This window comes from Amphiprion ocellaris, chromosome 16 (assembly GCF_022539595.1).
Source record: "Amphiprion ocellaris isolate individual 3 ecotype Okinawa chromosome 16, ASM2253959v1, whole genome shotgun sequence".
Taxonomy (NCBI): Eukaryota; Metazoa; Chordata; class Actinopteri; family Pomacentridae; genus Amphiprion; species Amphiprion ocellaris.
The window spans coordinates 19,411,072-19,424,260 of record NC_072781.1 but is presented as its reverse complement, the minus strand read 5'-3'; the positions used below and the strand labels follow the sequence as shown (position 1 = coordinate 19,424,260).

Below are 13,189 nucleotides of genomic sequence, written 5' to 3'. Positions count from 1 at the left end.
AATCCAGTCTCTCCCCAGCACAGGCCTCCAGACAGAGGACGTGCCCTCCACCCACGGACTGCACCGACCAGCCCTGCCCCAGTTGCCGGACTCCGGATCCGACTCACGCCGCCAGCGCCGACGTGTGCCTCTCCGCTGCCGAGTCCCCAGAGCCCGCTGCCCTCTCCCCCTCCCTCTCCCCACTCGTGTGAGTTTTGGCCTTTGTGGCAGATTATTGGTTAGATTATCAAATAAAGAAATCCTGATCGCACCTACCTGTGTACCTGTCTGTGAGTTCTCACCTTAAGTTCTAAAATTTACACCAAACCATAGCAGAGTGAACATGAAATTCTACTACAAAGTGTAACAAGTAGGTGTATTTTACTAATCTGGACATATAACATGAAAAATTGCACTTGGCAAACACTACCAAGCCCTTCTGTTCATTGAAATAACTTGTTGATGATTTGTTAATTATGTGCTAGATCTTACTATGCCAACTGTAGTCTACCAGCTCTAATACTGACCAGAATACAGTGACAAATTAAAGGAAAAACCTGAATGCTTGATTTTCATTTCCTTAGAGGGAAGACTGACCTTTATCCTGTGATGAAACATTTCTGTCCTGATGGGAGTGGTCTCTTTAACCATGCTCCATCCACAGGCCGCAGTGGAGACTGAATGGTTTGATAAAAATGATGTGAATCGTAGGTTAAGGTCTTTGCAGTCACCAGATCACAACCCACTTGTACACCTATGAGATATTTTAGCCTGACCTGTTAGACAGCGCTCTGCACCTCCATCATCAAAGCACTAAATGAGACCCAAGAAAAATATCCATCCTTTCAGTAGATTTCAGAGACTTGGAGAACCAATGCCAAGGTTTATTAAAGCTGCTCTGGTGGCACGTGGTGACCAAATGCAAGACACTTTATGTTGGTTTTTCACTCATCTGTATCTTCTGTACCTAGTCAATAACAAACACAGAAAAAAATCAACCCCCCCATCACCATTACTGCAGAACAACTGCACTATTTACTTATCTATAAAACCTCGACCTGCTGATTTACAAAATTGCAACCCCTAAAAAATAGAAACTACTTTGTGATTTTTAAAGATGTCTGTCTCCTGCAGGAATCAATGGGGGATTACTTCTGACAGCAACGAACTGGCCAGAGAAATCTAAAAATGCTGAAAAACAGACTTATGCATTATTGGTTAAATTAGTTTTTATATGACGACAGCACATTAGGGCCATTGTAGGTCAAAAAAAGTTCTACACAGCGAAGAGGGGGTAATATAATTTAACAACATGATAAAGTAATACATTTACGAGAAAAAAAATGTCATTGCAGGACATCTTAACCATAACTGTGACAATTTAATGCTACAGTTCCTTATATCCAGTTATATTCTTTCTATCTTTTAATAGTGTCCATGTGTTATAAATCAGTGAGTTCATAAACCTTAAAATTATATGCAGCAGATTGAGTTTATTCAGGCAGGCTTTTCACATGCTCCTCACAAAAAAATTACGAGCAGGGCCATTTTAAGTGACACGACCTGGGATTGTGACTATAGCAGCTGAGCACAGTGACACACACCTGCTCCTCTCCCAGGTTGCAGCAAACGTCTGCTGGTCTGCCACAACATTAAAACCGCCTGCCTCATATAATAATGGTGAATTCTTTGGGGTAGGGCCTCCATGGATCGGGCTTGTTCCAGTTCATGTTAGTGCCTGAGGCTTTTCATCGTATTTCTTGAGCGAGTTCTGAACAGTTTTTGTGAAGTATCAGATTCCACTGGCCTGCTGAGAGAGTGCTGGCTCCATGTGGCAGTGTGGTTTTCAAAGTAGCGTCCACATGAATGCCAGGATCCAAAGTTTCTCAGGAGAACATTAGATTGGAGCAATTTGATCAATATTTTACAGCCAACCTCTTGGTAGTTTTAATGTTGTGGCTGAAAACTATCTGTAGTCTCATATCTCTGTGGCTTGGTCTGGGCTGTGTTTTCACAGATACTACTAAATGATCAAAGAAGTATTAAAAGAATATCATAGGAATACTACAGGCAATGTGTCCCTGTGATCCGTATGCTCTTTTGTGGCTGCATGTTTCTACTTCTCACTTAGGAATTCTGCTCTAGTTTCTCAGAAATGTGTGATAGATATAGGTGACTTTATAGTTCGATGATGCAGATTATTGACAGTCAGGGAATATGAGGACCTGCATACTCCAGTGCCTGTGTGATTGAGGCACCGGAAAGATGATAGAAGAAGGAGAAGGTGGATGGTGAACTAGTAACCACAGTCTCACTTATTGCTAATGTTTCTGTAAGTTTTTTATAACTTAGTCAGAATGCAGCTTTTTTCCTATTGGACCTGAACCCACTCGACCTGCAGGTCGACTAACCCACCCACGGGTTATGAGTCGACCAATGAGTCACTATGATCCGACCTCGCGAAGTGAAATGATGTAGGCCCTTGACAAAACAAATAAAAAAACTTTTGACTTTAGCATTCCAGAGAATATCCAAGTTTTGTTCTTGTAAATTTGTGATATTCAAAGTTTATTTATTCATTAGGAGTCAAGTGATTTTAGTTAGTTAGTGACACTAATTATAAATAATTGAGGAGTCTAATTACCAAAATATGCAGTAAAAATTTAAATCTCATGTCAAAATTTACAAGATGACCAGTCAAAAAGTGCTATGGTCAGTATATTTTAAAATTCATTTATTTTATCTGGAATAAGTTCAAAAAACTTAACAAAACCAACAAGAAAAGCACTCAGAGATCAGCACTCCGCCAAGGCTGTTCATTCCCCCATATGGCACTGTCAGAAATTTAGCATTTTTTTTTTTAATAGAAATGCAGCATTTCTATATTAGTTATTTATGGTCAGAAATCACAGCAACATAGAATGTGGCCTTTTAATATAGATGTACCCGTAAACAAAATAACTTTGTGCTGAGCACAGGCGTGTGTTATGCATGTGTACGTTATGTACGGATGCCAAATCACATGACTTAAATATGTAGCGTGCAGCGAGAATTAATGGGACTCAGAGACACCCCCACCCCCTTGAATGATTTCCGATGGATAAGTCCCGATGAGTCTGCAATGGTCGATTTGTAGTAGGATCGCAATCATGTGATCGTCAGCAGGCAGCTGACCTAGTGTTCACTTGTTGTCATAGTTACAGTGACGCCGTTACGCTATCTCGCAATGATACAGAAATCTTTAACAAATCCGTGGATCCAGATTATAAGCCGCATCACTGCCAAAATGTAATCACTTGGTCCTTGTGTCATTTCTGACCTTCACTGAAAATTTCATCCAAATCCATTATTCCATTTTGGAGTAATGTTGGAAACAGATAGACAGACAGACAAATGGTGATCATCACATAACTCCGCCGCATTCCTTGGCGGTGTAAGAATCAGAAAAAAAAAATCTAATCTGATATTCAACCAGTCAACTGACTTCTATAAGTCATAGTATATCCAAGCCCTTTCTTGTAATCATACAACTTTAATTTCAGGTATTCTCTGCTTTTTTTCAGGATATATTATCTTTTTACCTACAGTGACCCTAATTTGTCGGGTGTTTGATTGCATTTGTTGACAATAAGGAAAAAATAAAGTTGTATCCTGTAACATTCATTTTGTTAAACCGCAACAACCCAATTTTTACAACCTCTTCAAATTAAATTGTTTGCCACAGTCATTACATCCTAATGCCATCTTGCCAATACAGATCACATCTTTTCTAAATGTCTCTCTAATTAATTCTTCGCCACACAGCATAATGTGCGCCCAATGTCATAAAATTCTTCAGACTAAATTGAAACACAAATATGTCCTTTTAACTGAAATGCCTTCTGTGAAACATTTTCAAGATGCCTTTGTAGATTCTTTTCCCTTCCACTCTTCAGGTTCAAGTGACAGCAAAAATTCCTTATATCTATAGCTTTGCATTTACGCCATTTGGTGAAAGGTCGTGGATCTATCTTTGCCCTACAACTCTGCAAAGAATTCCACTGTTTTTTGCTTCACTGCTGTCTTCCTAGTAATTCTGGCATGCAGGAATGAAACACAACTAGGAAGTGACAGACAGATACTATACAATCACTGTCTATATGTCTCTGCAGAATTGGGTAGAAGCTTGTGTTATGGACAGTTAGAGCCAAATTATTGGTGTTAATTTGAGTGTAATGAGCCCATAATGTGTGATAAATTGCAGCAATGCTTCTGTATTCTCTTTAAGGATGGGAACCTGATGTAGCAGCTTTTTGTTCTCATCAGCACAGCTTAAAAAGTGATGCTGCATTCAGTTATGCACTCTGCACAGGTGTGACCTAAAAGCACCCAAACACAACAAAACCTCACATTAACTACAAGTCGCAGCCGTCAGTCAGCCTCACAGCATCATTTATATAAACTAACATCACTGAGTTCACTCGCACTTGTGACACATTTAAACAGCCACTTCAGAGCAAAAAAACAAAACAACAAACAGCTCTGTAAGTGGAAAAACAACTCTCCAATTAACACTTGTCAGCGTCAAATAATTATCTCAGGAAAACAAACACTTAATAACACTGGGAAATTAGCTGTATATTTGTGCCTTAAAGAACAGACACCTTTTTTGACCACACACATTAAATGGGGATGCGGTTTCTTCGTTTTCACATCAGTGTGTTTTTCAAACACAGAACTAGTTATCAAAACAGAACAAATCAAAACATCAGTCAGCTTTTTTTTGTAAATTTTAAAATCCAACCACACGTAGTTTGTTTTGCACCGTAATGAGCTGGACTGAACCAGTTGTGAGAACTTTGCAAAAAGCCTCTCATTGTTCAACATGCATGATCATAACTCCAAGACAACCAAAACCTCCATTTGGTTTATGCAACCGTTTTTAAACTGATGACTGATTAATAAATAATGACGCAAGCAGAAGCTGTAATCCAAGTACACATCCCTGGAGTCCAATATACACCCATTAGCCACAACATTAAAACCTCTGACTGGAGGCGTTAATAACACTGATTATGTTGTTGTGATGGCACCAGTCATGAGGTGGGATACTTTAGGCAGCAAGTAACCAGTCAGTTCCTGAAGGTAATGTGTTGGAAACAGGATACATGTGCAAGCTGAAGAATCTAAATGACTTCATCAGGGGCCAAATATTGACAGCTAGACAACTGTTGTGGGGAGTTCTTGGCACGTAGGGCTTTGTAGCTTCTAAGTGATCGAAGGAAGGACGACCAGTGAACCAGTGGCAGGGTCATGGAGGCCCAAGGTTCACTGATGTGTGAGGGCAATGAAGGCTGACCCAGGCGATCTGATCCCTCAGAAGAAACCTCTGTAAACCTTAATGCTGCAGACAGAAAGGTGTCAGAACACACAGTTCATCACAGCTCACTGTGTAGCTGCAGACCAGTCGGGCTGCTCAAGCTAATCTCTGTCCACTGTCAACCTACAAGGAAGACATGAGAGTCAGAACTAGACCGTGGAGCAATAAAGAAAGGTGGCCTGGCCCAATGAATCACTTTTTTTTTTTTACATCACCTGGACGGCTGTGCATCATTTACTGGGAGAAGAGATGGATCGGGATGCACTTCAGAAAAAGGTCAAGCTGGCAGAGACGGGGTGATGTGCCAGGCAAAGTTCTGCTCGAAAACTTGGGTCATTCAATCATGTGGACGTTACTTTGAGACATACCGGCTTCTTAAACACTGTCACAGACCACGCACATCCTTTCATAGCAGCAGTATCTCCTCACGGCAGCGGCCTCTATCAGCAGGATAAGACTCTCTGCCACTAACTTAAGGGATCTGCTGCTAAAGTTTTGGACACCTTCAGAGGTCTGTGGAGTTCATGTCTCGGTGGATCAGAGATGCTTTAGCTTCACAATATTAGGCAGGTGGTTTTAATGACCACAGAATCTTAAATACATACACTACCAAAGTTTTGACACACCTTCTCATTCAATGCTTTTTATTTATTTGTTTTATTTTGTACATTATAGATTAATACTGAAGATTAATACTTTCTATTTACAACATAATTCATATGTATTCTTTTATAGTTGATGTCGTCCGTATTAATCTACAATGTATAAAACAATTAAATAAAAATCATTGAATGAGAAGGTGTGTCCAAACTTTCGAACAGTAGTGTATACCGTATATATGTAACATCTCTGATAGCACGATTAAAGTTTACTGGTTGAGCTGTACAAGAGTTTAAATGAACTAAATGATTATTTAGAAATTCCTCCACCACTGAGCCAGCCAGCTCATGATCCGCAAACACTGACCATCAACGACAAAGTTGTCAGTTCAAAACTCTGACCTGACAGGTCAAACAGCAGGAAAGACTCAGCTGGAAACTCAACAGCAGAGGAAGCATGTTTTCATGGAATACAATATATCAGCATTAGAACTGAGAATCAGAAAAAAACTCTTCAATTAATCATAATAAACTAGTGTTAGAATTACAGATTGCTCATGACAGCATGTATACTGTATGCCACGTATAGTATGTGTTATATGGTAGCTTAAATATGGGGCCTACAAAATATACTAAAGGCTTTATAACTATAAGGGTTTTACCACTTTAAAACTGCTGCTAATTTTATCAGCCTGATTTACAAACCTGATTTTGAACCGATGACATTTTTCAGACGCCCACTTCAAAAAACTGTTTCTGTTTGAGGTCTCTAAGAGCACAGCTGTTACACATGCATCAGTACAAACAGAAAAAGTACAGAGCTGTACAAAAGTGAGCAGCGTTGCCAGTACATTTTATACTGCACTATGCCTGCTAAATCTTAGATAAGTGCATTTGGATTTCTGCTACTGCACATTATAGGTTTGTTTATCTGTCAGTGGATCACACCTCTAAGGGTTTAACTGACCCCAAACATTAATAAGGTTACAGTAATGTATTCTGTTATCCATAAATTACCTTTTGGCACCCAAAATTTCCTAAATTTTCAGAATACAAAAAGGGGAGCTGCTAAATTCACAGCCTTTAATTCGGCAAACAGACAAACACTTCAACACTACTGTGTCTTCACCACTTAAAATGAAAAAATATTCATATGTTCTTTACAGTTTTTCTCAATTGATAAGACGCTGTTCCTGAAAAATAGCCCACATTTCCCAACACACTGCACACTATTTTCCTTATTTGAACACAAGTCACAAAGCACTGCACACTTGTGTCAAAAGCGCACTTTATTGTCAAAATTTGAACTTTGTTTTCAAAATTAAGACACAGGAAGCAAAAGTAGGACACTGCACTGCTAAATACAAAACACTCCTCTCTCACTGTGTTTTCACATGAAGTGTAAAAAAAATAATACAGTCCTCAAAAATGACAACTTAAACACAAATGCATCCTATAAATGAATCAGAGGCCATTGCAGTGCTTGACTGTACAATACAAAATAAAAATAATGTTAGACAAAAAAAAATACATAACTGTATTGTACACAGTACAGTATGCAGATATTTACACCACGTCTGCATCAATTCTTTCAGCCTGGTCAGACCACATCAACATCAACATCTCAAGCTATGTTTTCTCTGGAAAGAAAGACCTAGTGTGTCTGATCCAGCACTGATATGCATCAGTAGAAACATCACCACATGCCAATATCGATTGCAAGAGATTTCCCAAAGTATGACTGCCGCAGATTCACCTTCCACCTCCATGTAGAGAAGAATTCTTCTATAGGATTCAGAAATGGAGAATATGGCGGCAGAAAAACCACAATAATTTGAAGTTCATATTGAAACATTCCCAAATCAATAGTTCTCTATGGAAACTAACATTGTCCCAGATGTATTCATGTGTATCATCAGAATCCAACTGAAAAACTCTCTGGAACAAACGAACCAAACACAGAAAAAGTCAGTCATGTACACTTTCTGTAATTTTACTAGCACTTGTGAACCAGAATTATGCATTAGATTTTTTTTACAGTATTCTGAGAACATTTCTGACTGCTTGTATTGTTACAGTATAGACATGTCATTGAAGTGACAAACAACATTTACATACATGTAAAGTAAACCACAGTAAACCTGAAACCATTTACTTTATGCACCATCCTTACCATCTGCTGACCTTAACAACAGATTGCATTCTGAACAGCTAATGCTGTTTCCCAGCAGGTTTTACAGTGTGCAGTTCATTGGCAAAAGTGTTTTCAGTTTTGACCTGTTGTGTCTTAATTCTGACAGTAGTGTTGGAACAGTGTCCCAATTCTGCTTCCTAGTGTTCACTTTTTTTTAAAAAATGTGTGCTATGAGTGAAAAAGTGTGTTCGAATGAGCAAAAAACATGTTCAGTCTTTTGCAAAAAGAGTGCAAGAGTTTTGGAAACTGTGTGCAAACCATGAATAGTGTCCAAAATTTAGACAGCAGTGTCCTGTTTTTGAGAAATGTGTGCAGTCAGTTGGTGGCTGTGTACAGTGAATGGAATTTAGTGTCTTATCAATTGAGAAAAACTGTAATATCTTCCTTATTTGGTATATCAACACTGCTGTATTTTTTCACTTTGATTACATGTGTCTACCTCTTTGTAGCAAAGAGAAGGGGGACTTTTCTACTAATTGGTTTTTAACAAGGTCGCAAAAAAATTTAAAGGCAAAAAAAGAGAAATTATTAATTTTTTTTTACAACCAAGCAATGTGGAAGTAATGTCAATTTAGAGGGAAAAAAGCATGGTTTGAGATTGTACATATCAGATAATTGTGTTGTCTTAGTGTACTTTCCCTGACCACAATTATATAAACAGTATGTAAAAATAGATATATTTTATACCCTTTTTTTAAAAAAATCTCCATGTATTTTTAGTCTGTCTTCAAAAGCAGCAGTCTGGGTTGTCTTTCAATAAAGATTCAGACATCAGGGGAAAACACTAAATAAATTGAATTTCTGGGGATAAGTGAGGTCAAATTCACAGATACTCAAAGTTAGCTCAAAATTCATTTCTAGTGTATTAAGAAGAGGAAAGCATCAGCTTTCACAGATCCATCGTGGCCAAACCTTCATAAAAACACAACCTGAGTTTGCCATATATTAAAACTGTGTTCCTCCTCCTCAGTGTCACCTGTTGTGGTGCTGTGCCTTTTAATTCTCTGCACATAGTTAAAATCAATCATCAGCTATACAATAAATATTTTTTGGACATGCAATTATGCAGCTGCAGGGAATTCTAATTATCTCCCAATAATAAAGTAAGATTTTGTTTTTCAGTTCCAACATTAAAATTGCAGAACTGAAATGCAGCCGGTCCCTGTGCTGTTACTTCTAAGGAGTGACGACGTCCCCACTTTCTCCTGACATTTAAATGTTGCTGTGGCTTCCTGCACTGGCGTGAATGAACACAGCATTAGCCTCAGTGTTTGCAGGAGCAGCTCAGCTGTTATCGTCACTGTAGTAATAAATCCCTCTGTCGAAGAGCAGAGTTCTGTTTACATCTCAGGCTACTGAACATAGTCGGTTTGACCACTGAGGTGCAGCAACAATGATTAATCAAGCAGGGATTCAACCTGGCTGTTAGTTCACGCTTCACTGATGCTCACCATCGCATTGATTTATGACTCATAAATTATTGTCATTTTCATTACACAGCACAGCGACTATGAACAATAAGTCCTGACACAACAACCTGAGATCGGAGTTCAATTTTAGCTCCACCTTGACTAATAAGATACTGTTATTCATATAAATTGAATTGGCAGGGCTTCAACAGCAGCACAAACCATGGCGGTTAAGTGAGTAAAGGCTGACCTCCCTCTAGCTTTCATCTTTGATGTCACTCAGAAAGGTTTCTTCCAGGCAGGTTGATAGCTGTTTCACTTACACAATAACACTATAAATAGGACCAAAATGTACTGAGGTGGTGCTCTCATCTCCAGGAATTTTCCACACCCAAGCAAAGATGCTTTGGATTGTTTATTTCTAATTAACATTTAGTCTGAATTAATAGGAGTGGCATTTGAAAGAATAAACAGTCTAATTTGCAAATTGACTGAAAAACTTCACGGTGACAGAAAATGATAGCAGGGGGAGAAAGTGATGCAGCAGCCTCCTCCTTGTTTTGATTTTTGTTTAAGGCTGGTATTGTACAGTGTAAGGCTGACAACGAGCCTGCAAAACAAGCAGACTTGACATTCCTATTGTCTTGGAGAATAAAATCACTGCAAATGTCCCTCTGTAAAATCAAAGTGGATGTCATTGAGAGGAAAACCATCTCCTTGGGGCTAGAATTAACTCAGACAGACAAATATGCCCTCACCACTGCGTGCACATCATGTATTTCACATTACACATTCTCCCACTTACTCTGTGCCAGCGTCCCAACATGCCTTCAACGACACACCGAGAATGCAACAATTTATATCGAGCTCTACTTCAATTTATGACAAAGCAGATCACGGGGGATGAGACGTGAAATGTTTCGACAGAGTTGGCTAGTGGGCTGGGATCTGACAGGGCTGAGGAAGTATTGAATTAATGATGCCACGTTATAAAACTCATTTTTATACAGATAAACAGTGTGAAATGATGAAATCCAATTAGAGCAATAAGGGACACTCAGGCAGGATCCAAGAGTATTAAGCCATCTGCCAGTGAGTAAAGATTGCTGCAGGGCTGTCTAATTGAATTTTATCCTCTGACTGTAAATCTTACGAGTGACCCAAATCAGAAGAAAGTTTGCCTAAACATGCAACGCAAAACCAACGGCCCTTGCAAAACTGTCACATAATCTTAAGATTATGTGCAGCGGAACAAGGTGGGTTTTTGTGCATAAAGCCTGCCAGGAAAAGTCTGAGGCAGGAAATGTATTAAAGGGGAGAGTGCAAGTCAGCAAGATTTATTTCTTTTTTCTTTTCTTTTTTTACATTCATCAGAAAGAACAAGAGACGATGAGATGACAACGATGGACAAGCAGAAAATTTCACTTTGTTCTGTATCACAGCTGGAGTGATACTTAAACAAAAATGTGGAGAAATGTCCCATTTAGTGAACAGCATTCACTAGAAAAACAAGCAGCTGCATTTTTCCAAAAACAGATTTGAGACACCCCATTCAACCACCTCCTTGGCAGGATACTATAAATTTATGAAATGCTGAATTGAGTGTATTGTGGGTTTGCCTGCTCTGCTGTTAAAGCCTGTGTTGACTGAATGTTGCTCCCTAAAGTGTCTTTGTGCAGCCACTGATGAAAACCCTCACTCCTATTTACACCAAGAACACCAACACAGCTCATTTACTCTAACAACCATGTTGCCTCCACAGGTGCGACACTGTTTTTCAGCAGGTGTCAACAATCTGCATTAGTTTTCCCTATCAAGCTCATTTGCATAGGTTTTGGTGATAGATGCAGTTTAATAGCTGAGGCAGGCAGGGTAGCTTTACTGTAACACTGCGTGAGTAAAAATCACTGTGAAATGCACACAATTACAAGCGCGGTCAATCCCCGGTAAACTAAAGTTGACATGAAACCTCAATCAGTTCAGACTGACATGCATAAAGACAAAGCTGCAACCCAACACAGCAACATAGATTCACCTGGGATCCTCGGAGTCTGTCCGTATCCGTCAGTGCGCCGCTTCAAACACAGCTTTCGGACTGTAGGACAGCGGAGCTCAGTCAGCAACAAATGATCTGTGGTGAGGAGATGGAAACTGACGCTCGTTAAGCCAGTCAAATGCACAGTTTTCCCCGGAGGATGCTCGCAGGTCATCAGCGTGTCGCGCTCAACTTTAATCGTAGCAGTGAGTGAAAGCGCTCCGTCTCCGGCGATGCTCCGTTGTTTGGAAGAGCTGCTGATGCCCCTGCTCTTCACTGGCACTTTCTTTCTCACGGTGACAAGAAAGACGGTGGGAAAAATAATTTAATAAATGGAAAGAGAAAATAGGCAGCAGCGCTCCGACGTCACGGCCGCTAGATGGAGCAGCGACAGACAACAGGCGGTCAATTAGAGCCGGTAGATGCTGCACCGGCCGGTCCGTGAACTACACACTGCTGTGATTAACGACTTCACCTAATTAGGTCGAATTAAGGAGTCGTTTCCGTGACGCACTTTGGTCACCGGGTAATTTGGTGCCGAATGAGAGAAGACTAAAGCAGGGAATTACATTTGTAGATAATTGTTACTGTAATGTGCCTCAGGAGCCCCCCAACACCCCTCCCTCCTTATACATATCCACCTACAAAAGATCTTTTTATTAGTTTTTATTTCTGCTGTTATTTGTTTACTACCAAAATGAACGATGAAACTCTGCTGTAAATCATTCTCAAAAGAAAAACATGTTATGTAGACACTATTCTTTGAAAAACAAATTTTCTGGGATGTAGGAGTTACATTTAAAACTAGAAAAGCACTCAGTGAGCACAGTACTCCGCCAAGGCTGCTCAGTCATATGATTTCCGACGGATTAAATCTTTGAAAAATATGTGGTCTGCAACAGTCGATTTGTAGTAGAATCGCAATCATGTGATTGTCAGCAGGCAGCTAAAGTAGTATTCACTTATAGTCGTATGAGGCTGTGCCGCTATCTTGCAATGATACAGAAATCGTCAACAAATCCGTGGATCCAGACTATAAGCTGCATCACTGCCAAAATCTGATCAGTTAGTCCTTGTGTCATTTCTGACCTGCCCTGAAATTTTCATCCAAATCTGTTAGTCTGCTTTTGAGTAATGTTGCTAACAGACAGACAGACAGACAGGCATACCAATGCCGATCGCCACATAACTCCATAATGTTCCTTGGCGGGGTAATAAACTGAACCTAATACCTTTAAGAAACCTTCGGAGAACCTTCAAGGAATGTTACCTGATGGTTAGTTTTCTTAAAATTGTACAAGAATGTTGCAATTCATGAGAAACACAGCCCAGATAACAGAAATCTTGAGGGAATCTTCAGGAAATGTTCTCTGAAGAACTGTCATAAAATGTTGCGCTGGAAAGTAACTAGACAACATGTAGCCTACTCAGTGAACAACTGACATTTGTTGAACATTCTGCCAACATTCATTGAAGTTCTGGGGAACATTCACTGCACCTCTTTAACGTTCCTCAGCAGTGATTTTGGAACGTTTTCCTGATGTCAATACAAAGTTTGTTTTTAGGAAAAAAACCTGTCCATACCCTTGACTTAAAGTCTTGACATCTACAGAG

The 13,189-nt window shown here is 39.6% G+C and overlaps 1 protein-coding gene across 2 annotated transcripts in view; it reads right to left on the bottom strand.

Annotated features, from left to right (window-relative positions):
* The window catches only part of vwc2 (von Willebrand factor C domain containing 2), a 35,073-nt gene extending 23,001 nt beyond the window's left edge, over window positions 1-12,072 (bottom strand). The window contains exon 1 of one of the 2 annotated variants that reach the window (XM_023277116.3): window positions 11,576-12,072. The gene's annotated coding sequence lies outside the window, so the exon portion shown is untranslated. The remainder of the gene's footprint in view (window positions 1-11,575) is intronic. The other variant, XM_023277114.3, reaches the window with a different exon arrangement.
* Between the last annotated feature and the right edge of the window lie 1,117 nt (window positions 12,073-13,189).